This window comes from Balaenoptera borealis (assembly GCF_965194805.1).
Source record: "Balaenoptera borealis genome assembly, chromosome: 12".
In the NCBI taxonomy this organism is placed as follows: Eukaryota; Metazoa; Chordata; class Mammalia; order Artiodactyla; family Balaenopteridae; genus Balaenoptera; species Balaenoptera borealis.
This window is the reverse complement of record NC_138869.1, coordinates 60,652,535-60,661,646: the sequence shown is the minus strand read 5'-3', so window position 1 is coordinate 60,661,646 and position 9,112 is coordinate 60,652,535. Positions and strand designations below refer to the sequence as shown.

The window sequence follows — 9,112 nt, the reverse complement described above, 5'->3', positions numbered from 1 at the left end:
AAGATGTGACAATCAGAAACTATTAGGTTTCTGAGCAAAGGACTTAAGGAGAAAACGAAAAATTGAATTATTATATGATCCAGCAATCCCACTCCTAGGCATATATCCAGACAAAACCATAATTCAAAACAATACATACACCCCTATGTTCATAGCAGCACTATCACAATAGCCAAGACATGGAAACAAACTAAATGTCCATCAACAGATAAAGAAGAGGCGGGGCATCTATCTATACAATGGAATACCACTCAGCCATAAAAAATAAGGAAATAGGGCGTTGCCTGGGAGCCGCCGGAGGAGGAGCGGCGCGGGGGATGCGGCTGTGGCGGCTGCGGCGGCGGCGGGGGGCGCAGGTCGACGATGGTGCGGCGGCGCTGAGGGCGCGGGGCGGGCGGCGGTTGGAGGGTGGGCGGCGCGGGTGGGCGGCGGCAGCTCCAAGGCCCGGGCGCGCTGAGGGACGCGGCTCTCGCCTCAGTCCGGCGGCGGCGGCGGCCGAACAATGAAGCTCCTGAAGCCGACCTGGGTCAACCACAATGGCAAGCCAATTTTTTCAGTTGATATTCACCCTGACGGGACCAAGTTCGCAACTGGAGGATAAGGACAGGATTCTGGGAAGGTTGTAATCTGGAATACGTCTCCAGTCCTACAGGAGGATGACGAGAAGGATGAAAATGTCCCCAAGATGCTTTGCCAGATGGACAATCACTTAGCATGTGTGAACTGCGTGCGGTGGTCAAACAGTGGGATGTATTTAGCTTCTGGGGGAGATGACAAACTGATAATGGTGTGGAAGCGGGCTACGTACATCGGCCCCAGCACCGTGTTCGGCTCCAGTGGCAAGCTTGCCAACGTGGAGCAGTGGCGATGTGTCTCCATCCTGCGGAGTCACTCAGGCGATGTGATGGACGTGGCGTGGTCCCCCCATGACGCCTGGCCGGCCTCGTGCAGCGTGGACAACACCGTGGTCATCTCGAACGCAGCGAAGTTCCCAGAAATCCTAGCTACTCTGAGAGGCCATTCTGGCCTGGTGAAGGGCCTGACTTGGGACCCTGTTGGTAAATACATTGCCTCTCAAGCCGACGACCGCAGCCTGAAGGTGTGGAGGACGCTGGACTGGCAGTTAGAGACCAGCATCACCAAGCCTTTTGATGAGTGTGGAGGGACGACCCACGTGTTGCGGCTCAGCTGGTCCCCTGACGGGCACTACCTCGTGTCCGCCCACGCCATGAACAACTCCGGCCCCACTGCCCAGATCATCGAACGGGAGGGCTGGAAGACCAACATGGACTTTGTCGGGCACCGGAAAGCTGTGACTGTCGTGAAATTCAACCCAAAAATCTTCAAGAAGAAGCAGAAGAACGGGAGTTCTGCGAAACCCAGTTGCCCGTACTGCTGCTGTGCTGTCGGCAGCAAGGACCGCTCGCTCTCTGTCTGGCTCACGTGTCTAAAACGGCCTTTGGTTGTCATCCATGAGCTGTTTGACAAATCCATCATGGACATTTCCTGGACTCTGAATGGGCTGGGCATCCTGGTGTGCTCCATGGACGGCTCTGTGGCGTTCCTGGATTTCTCCCAGGACAAGCTCGGAGACCCCCTGAGCGAGGAGGCGAAGAGCCGCATCCATCAGTCCACCTACGGCAAGAGTTTGGCCATCATGACCGAGACCCAGCTCTCCACCGCCGTCATCGAGAACCCCGAGATTCTCAAGTACCAGCGGAGGCAGCAGCAGCAGCAGCTGGACCAGAAGGGCTCTGCGGCCAGAGAGACAGGCTCCGCTACCTCGGTCACTGGCGTCGTCAACGGGGAGAGTCTGGAGGACATCAGGAAGAATCTTTTAAAGAAACAAGTTGAGACTCGGACAGCAGATGGTCGGAGGAGAATCACGCCTCTCTGCATAGCACAGCTGGACACTGGGGACTTCTCCACGGCCTTCTCCAACAGCATCCCGCTCTCGGGTTCCCTGGCGGGCACCATGCTCACCTCTCACAGCAGCCCGCAGCTGCTGCCGCTGGACTCCAGCACCCCCGTCCCCTTCGGCACCTCGAAGCCTTCCACAGAGCCTGTGGCGGCGACCGGCACCAGGCCTGTGGGCGATTCTGTCAGTAAGGACAGCGTGAATGCGGCCTCTGCTCGCGCTGCACCGTCCCCCTCCATCCTGGCAACCCCGTCCAAGATCGAACCTATGACAGCGTTCGACTCCCGATTCACGGAGCGCTCCAAAGCCACGCCGGGGGCTTCTGCCTTGGCCGGTTTGACCCCGACGGCTATGGAAAGGTTGAAAGAGCAGAGCCTTGTGAAGGAGCTGCGGCCCCGGGATGTCCTGGAGAGGAGGGCTAAGCCCTCCTCGCTCTCCAAGAGGAAGCTGGAGCTCGAGGTGGAAACGGTGGAGAAGAAGAAGAAACGGCGGCCTCGGAAGGACTCGCGGCTCATGCCCATGTCCCTGTCTGTGCAGTCCCCAGCTGCCCTGACCGCAGAGAAGGACGCCGTGTGTTTGTCCGTCCCAGCAGCTGCGCTGAAGCTGCCCATGCCGGGCCCCCAGAGAGCCTTCACCCTGCAGGTGAGCTCTGACCCCTCCATGTACATAGAGGTGGAGAACGAGGTGACAGCCGTGGGGGGCATAAAGCTGAGCCGCCTGAAGTGCAGCCGGGAAGGGAAGCAGTGGGAGACGGTGCTCACCAGCCAGATCCTCACCGCTGCCGGCAGCTGTGACGTGGTGTGTGTCGCCTGTGAAAAGCGGATGCTGTCCGTGTTCTCCACCTGTGGTCGCCGCCTCCTCCCTCCCATCCTGCTGCCATCCCCGATCTCCACCCTGCACTGTACCGGCTCCTACGTCATGGCCCTCACCGTCACAGCCACGCTGTCTGTCTGGGATGTGCACAGGCAGATAGTGGTGGTGAAGGAAGAGTCCCTACACTCCATCTTGGCAGGAAGTGACATGACGGTGTCACAGATCTTGCTGACGCAGCATGGAATCCCCGTGATGAACCTGTCGGACGGGAAGGCCTACTGCTTCAACCCATCACTGTCTGCGTGGAACCTGGTTTCTGACAAGCAGGACTCCCTGGCCCAGTGTGCAGACTTCAGGAGCAGCCTGCCACCCCAGGACGCCATGCTGTGCTCGGGACCCTTAGCCATAGTCCAGGGCCGCGCCTCCACCTCGGGGAGGCAGGCAGCCCGGCTCTTCTCCGTGCCTCACACGGTGCAGCAGGAGACCACCCTGGCCTACCTGGAGAGCCAGGTCGCCGCAGCGCTCACCCTGCGCTCCAGCCACGAGTACCGCCACTGGCTCCTCCTCTACGTGCGATACCTCGTGAATGAAGGGTTTGAATACCGACTCGGAGAAATATGCAAGGACTTACTGGGGCCCGTTCACTCCTCCACTGGAAGCCAATGGGAGTCAACAGTAGTGGGTCTGCGGAAGAGGGACCTGCTGAAGGAGCTGCTGCCAGTCATCGGGCAGAACCTCCGCTTCCAGCGCCTCTTCACCGAGTATCAGGAACAGCTCGACATCTTGAGGGACAAGTAGCCTGCCCAGCCGCAGCAAGGGCAGGGCCACACTCTCGCCGCTGAGGACACGCAGGTCGGCCTCTTATCTCGCTGGGCTACAGGATGAGGAGACACTGGCAGGAGGTGGGCTGTCCTGCACCAGTACGGGCCCAGCCCCTGGGCACACTTCCCCTGTGTCCTGGGCCTGTTTCTCCCTCAGGGGGAGCGGCTCTGCCTGCAACTCGTTCCTCCCTCCAGGACCCCGGTGCGGAGCTGGGGCTCTGCCCAGCTGCCCTGGGGCCAGTGAGGCAGCCCAGGCCTGCCGTCTCCAGCACGGTCCCCAGGTGGACAGTAGCCCTATAGGCGCCGTGCTGCTCCAGCTATGACGAATGAGCCATTTGTGAAAGAGAGAACCGTGAGACGTTAGCGTATTATGCAGTCAGTAGACTGACCTGAGATCTATGTAAAAAGAAAGCCTATTCCAACACATGGACTATTTTTGTACTAGAATTTGCTAACTTGTAATATGGAATTTTCCTTTTGGCCAATAACCAGGATTTCCCTGTAAGTCACTTGGACATTGGTCACTTGTAGGAAATTTAAACTCTAATTATGACAGCTACATTGAAAAATAATTGTACTGAAATTAACTTGTCTATCTTCATTTAGTTTTAATTTTTAAATGTTTGTAAAAAGAGACTTTTGGGGGGGATGGGGCGATTTCTTTTGTAAGTGTAAAATAAATGAACACGCATTGGATACCAAAAAAAAAAAGAAGGAAATAATGCCATTTGCAGCAACATGGATGCAACTAAAGATTTTCATACTAAATGAAGTTAAGTCAGAAAGAGAAAGACAAGTACCATATAATATCACTTATATGTGGAATCTAAAATATGACATGAATGAACATATCTATGAAACAGAAACTGAATCACAGACATAGAGAACAGACTGGTGGTTTCCAAGGGAGAGGGGGTTGGCAGAGGGATGGAGTGAGATGTTGGGGTTAGCAGATGTAAGCTTTTATATATCGGATGGATAAACAGCAAGGTCCTACTGTATAGCACAGGGAGCTATATTCAATAGGCTATGATAAACCGTAATGGAAAAGAATATTTTAAAAAAAGAATATATATATATATATGCATATATATAATATAACTGAATCACTTTGCTGTACAGCAGATATTAACACAACATTGTAAATCAACTATACTTCAATAAAAAAGTATTAAAACTGAAAAAAAAGTAGAACAAAGAACTCCAGAAGATCTGTAAGTAAAGGCTACAGCTACAAAACCTAAAGACTTGAAAAGAACATGGAAAGATCTGCTGGTAGTATTCCATTTGTATCCATAAATACAGAAACAGCATACCACTGTTCATCAAATATTTATTAAGTGCTTTTTATGTGACAGACAATGGGATGGCCTTAGGAATCCAAATATGGGTAAAACATAAAGCTGCCTTTTGGATTTTACTCTGCAGTGGGGAGAGTGGACTGTAAGCATTTTTTTTAAGACAATATTTTATTATAGGCTCTGTAATGAGAAAAAGTAGTGTCCAAGATAACAGAGTAACCAAGAAGCCTTCAGGGAGTTGATCATGGCTCATCTAGCTTATTGGAGAAATTGATAGTTTGATGTAGCTAGTGAATTACTCTTCTCATGACTCCCCTTGAGCAACTATTATGAGCCATTGTCTTGATCAATTAACATGTATTAACACCTATAATTCTCATAGCAACCTAGGTGGCTGATACTATTTTTATCACTATTTTGCTGGTGAAAGTGCTAGAGGCAGAAGACAGGATAAAATGAGTGTTGTGCATAAAGTTTTAATCAGAAGCCAAATTACAGGAAGATCCATGTTCCATGCTAAGAAGCTGACATTTATCCTGCAGTCTGTGAGGTACTGTAGATTTTTCAGAACAGAAGTGTCATGCTGAGAGTTGCGTTTTAGAAGTTTATTCTGGCAGCTATGTGAGTGGCGGAGTGGAGTTGGATAAGACTGGGGAGAGAGGAGGCAATCGGGAGGGAAAGGAGCCAGTGAGGAGACAATACAGCAGGTCTAGCAGGGCAAAGAGAGGATGTGGACCATGCAGGAGAGCGCTGGAGAGGGCAGTCTGGTCCAAGTGTGTCAACGGGATTGATGATTGATTGGGTATGGGTTAGGGTTAGGGTTAGATGGCAGGCACGGTTGCTCCCAGTGTCTGGCTGAATCTAATAGATGGTTTCTAGCTCAGCTGATTGCAGTTGTTGGTTCAGTGCCCACATGTGGCCATTAGCTTGGATTCCTCTCTGACCACCAACCACATCACCAACCAGGCTTCAATTTCAAGGGGCAATAGGTGAGAATCTAAACCCTTCTGGACAAATCACTGTCTCTGATGGGAAGGAACACTCAAAACACATATTAAAAGAGGGTATGCACCTGAAACTAACACAACACTGTAAATCAACTGTACTCCAATATAAAATTTCAAAATAAAATAAAAATAAATTAAAAAGTGGTGTGGATTTGTCAGATCAGTCAGATTATCTTATTATAGGGAGTACAGCATATATCAGGAACTTCAAGGAAAGACGAGGAGATGGTTCTCCTTGGGTCACATGTTTCTGCATGCCTTATAAGACTTTCTCCCAGAATATTCTTTCGAAGATGTTTCTGTAGTGAAAATCCTTGAAAGACAGAGATAATGCCTCCCTCCAGAGCAAGAGTAGATGTGCTTGCAGCCTTGTAGCTAGTTTTCCTCAGAGGAAAGGGCTGATCTGTTTATCGGCCATTGTAAAAGTTGTGAGTTTCCTAAGATGAATTAAGGCTGATCTCCTGCAATGCAGCCTCCTGCACCATCCAGGTCCTCCTGTGTTGCCCTGTGGAACTTAGGGACAAGGATAACTGACACACATACATGTGCTCACTCCCTGCTGCCCGCTGTGTCATGTAACAAAGCCTCCATCTCTGACCCAGGAGTCTTCAGCTTTCCACCAGCACCCATGAAATTGTGACAGGCTTCTTAGCATATAAGTGGGATAAAATCCCAGACACTTCACAGTTCTTGAAAGAAAGTTATAGAGATTCCTAATTGTGGTGTGCTCAATACAAAAGAATAACCAAATTGAGCAGTTTTGCATTAAAAGTTAATTGTAATTTTTTGACCTCCTCTAAGAGTCTCAGCCCAGAATCTTGCCTAAGATTTTTTTTTTAATTTATTTATTTAATTTATTTATTTTTGGCTGTTAGGTCTTCATTGCTGTGTGTGGGCCCTCCCCAGTTGCAGCAAGTGGGGGCCACTCTCTGCCGATGTGCGCAGGCCTCCCGCTGCGGAGCACAGGCTCCAGGTGTGCAGGCTTCAGTAGTTGTGGCGCACAGGCTTCAGTAGTTGTGGCGTGCAGGCTCCGTAGTTGTGGCACAAGGGCTCTAGAATGCAGGCTCAGTAGTTTCAGAGCACCGGCTTAGTTGCTCCGTGGCACGTGGGATCTTCCCAGACCAGGGATCGAACCTGTGTCCCCTGCATTGGCAGGCATATTCCCAACCACTGCGCCATCAGGGAAACCCTTGCCTAAGATTTAAATAAACTCACTCTCTTAATGATTGACTTGCATTTTCATAATTTTTGAAGAGAACTGTTAACGATGAGTGAGTTTGACTTGCTAGAAATCCTCACAGAAGACAGGAGATGGTGGCAGTGCTCAGATGTCTATTTCAGTACTCACTGGGGGAGACTTTTTCCTTTTCTAAAGGAGTAAACCCCGGGGGGGGGTCTGAGGATGACTTTAAAAGTGCAAAAATAGCTTACTTTGAGATTAAATGTACAGTGGCTGCCATCTGAGATGAAATTCCTCTGAATTTCAGCTAATATAAATAGCTACTTAGCTTAGAGACCCATTCTTGGATTTCTTAACTGTGTTACAGGTGCAACAAGGTGATGGTGACTGAGATGGGCCTTATGAGTGTCTGAAACTTTAGTGAGCTGATTCTGTAAAAACTGTTGTTTAGAAGTTTTGTCTTTTATCAGCTAGGGGCTACAATTTATTTTTATTTTATTTTTTTTAAAGATTTATTGATTGATTGATTGCTATGTTGGGTCTTCGTTTCTGTGCTAGGCCTTTCTCCAGTTGCGGCAAGCAGGGGCCACTCTTCATCGCGGTGCGCGGGCCTCTCACTATCGCGGCCTCTCTTGTTGCGGAGCACAGGCTCCAGACGCGCAGGCTCAGTAGTTGTGGCTCACGGGCCCAGTTGCTCCGTGGCATGTGGGATCTTCCCAGACCAGGGCTCGAACCCGTGTCCCCTGCATTAGCAGGCAGCCTCTCAACCACTGTGCCACCAGGGAAGCCCCTACAATTTATTTTTGAATCCAACTGACCTTTTGCTTGGGGTAAACCACACTGATAGGCTTTTAATTGTACACATGAGAGAAAGATTTCTGAAATCCAGACATTTGAGAAGGGTAGATCTAAGGACCTACACTTTTCTGAGAAATAATGTGAAACCTTACTTTTATAGTGGTCAGAGTACATCTCTGTAGTTTGAATTTTTAAATAATTAATACAATTTATTTTTTAGAGCAGTTTTACATTCATATAAAAATTGAGAAGAAAGTACAGAGTTCTCATATAACCCCTCACCCCTCCACACACAGTTTCCCCTATTATTAATATCTCACATTAGTGTGGCACATGTGTTACAATTGATGAGCAAACATTGGTACATTATTAACTAAAGTCCACAGTTTACATTAGGTTCACTCTTCTTGTTGTACATTCTAGGGGTTTTGACAAATGTGTAAACATGTTTCTACCATCACAGTGTCATAGAGAGGAGTTTCACTACCCTCAATATCCCATGTGCCCTATTCATCCCTCAGTCTTTTCCTCCAAACTCTTGGGAACCACTGATCTTTTTACCATCTCCATATTTTTGCCTTTTCCAGAATGTCATATAGTTGGTATCATACACTAAGTAGCTTTTTCAGATTAGCTTCTTTCACTCAGCAATATGCATTTAAATTTCCTCTATATCTTTAAGTTTTTTCTTAATAACACTTTTTTTTATCACTGAACACTACTCCATCATCTGCATGTTCCGTAGTTTGTTTACTCATGCACCTACTGAAGGATGCCTGTTACTTCCAAGTTTTGGCAGTTGTGCATAAAGTTACAAGTTTGTGTGGGGTCATAAGTTTTCAACTCATTTGGGTAAATATCAAGGAGCATGATTACTGAAGCATATGGTAAGAGTATGCTTAGTTTTGTAAGAAATTGCTACATTATCTTCCAAGGTGGCTGAACATTTTGCATTCCCACCATATAGATTTTTTTTTTCAGGTATTGTCTTGTGTCTGTAGTTTATTGCTTTTCCTTAGTGTGTGTGTGTATGTGTATTCAAACAGTTGTTTGAAAGGATTAGGAGCAGAGACTCTAAGCCAGCTAAAGAGGTATTGTGGCAGGCAGAATAATGCCCCCCCAAAGTGTCTGTGCCAGAATCTGGGAATGTTACATGGTAAGGAGGAATTAAGGTTGCTAATCAGCTGACTTTAAAATAAGATTATCCTAAATTATCCAGGTGGGCCCAGCATAACCACAGGAGTCTTCTAAATGAGGAAGGAGGCAGAAGAGAC

At 48.6% G+C, this 9,112-nt stretch overlaps 1 pseudogene across 1 annotated transcript; it reads left to right on the top strand.

The window, feature by feature from the left end:
- Nucleotides 1-447: 447 nt before the first annotated feature.
- Nucleotides 448-7,526, top strand: LOC309608571 (protein HIRA pseudogene; annotated as a pseudogene). The gene has a single exon. The product of its transcript is annotated as a protein HIRA pseudogene (transcript).
- Nucleotides 7,527-9,112: the final 1,586 nt, after the last annotated feature.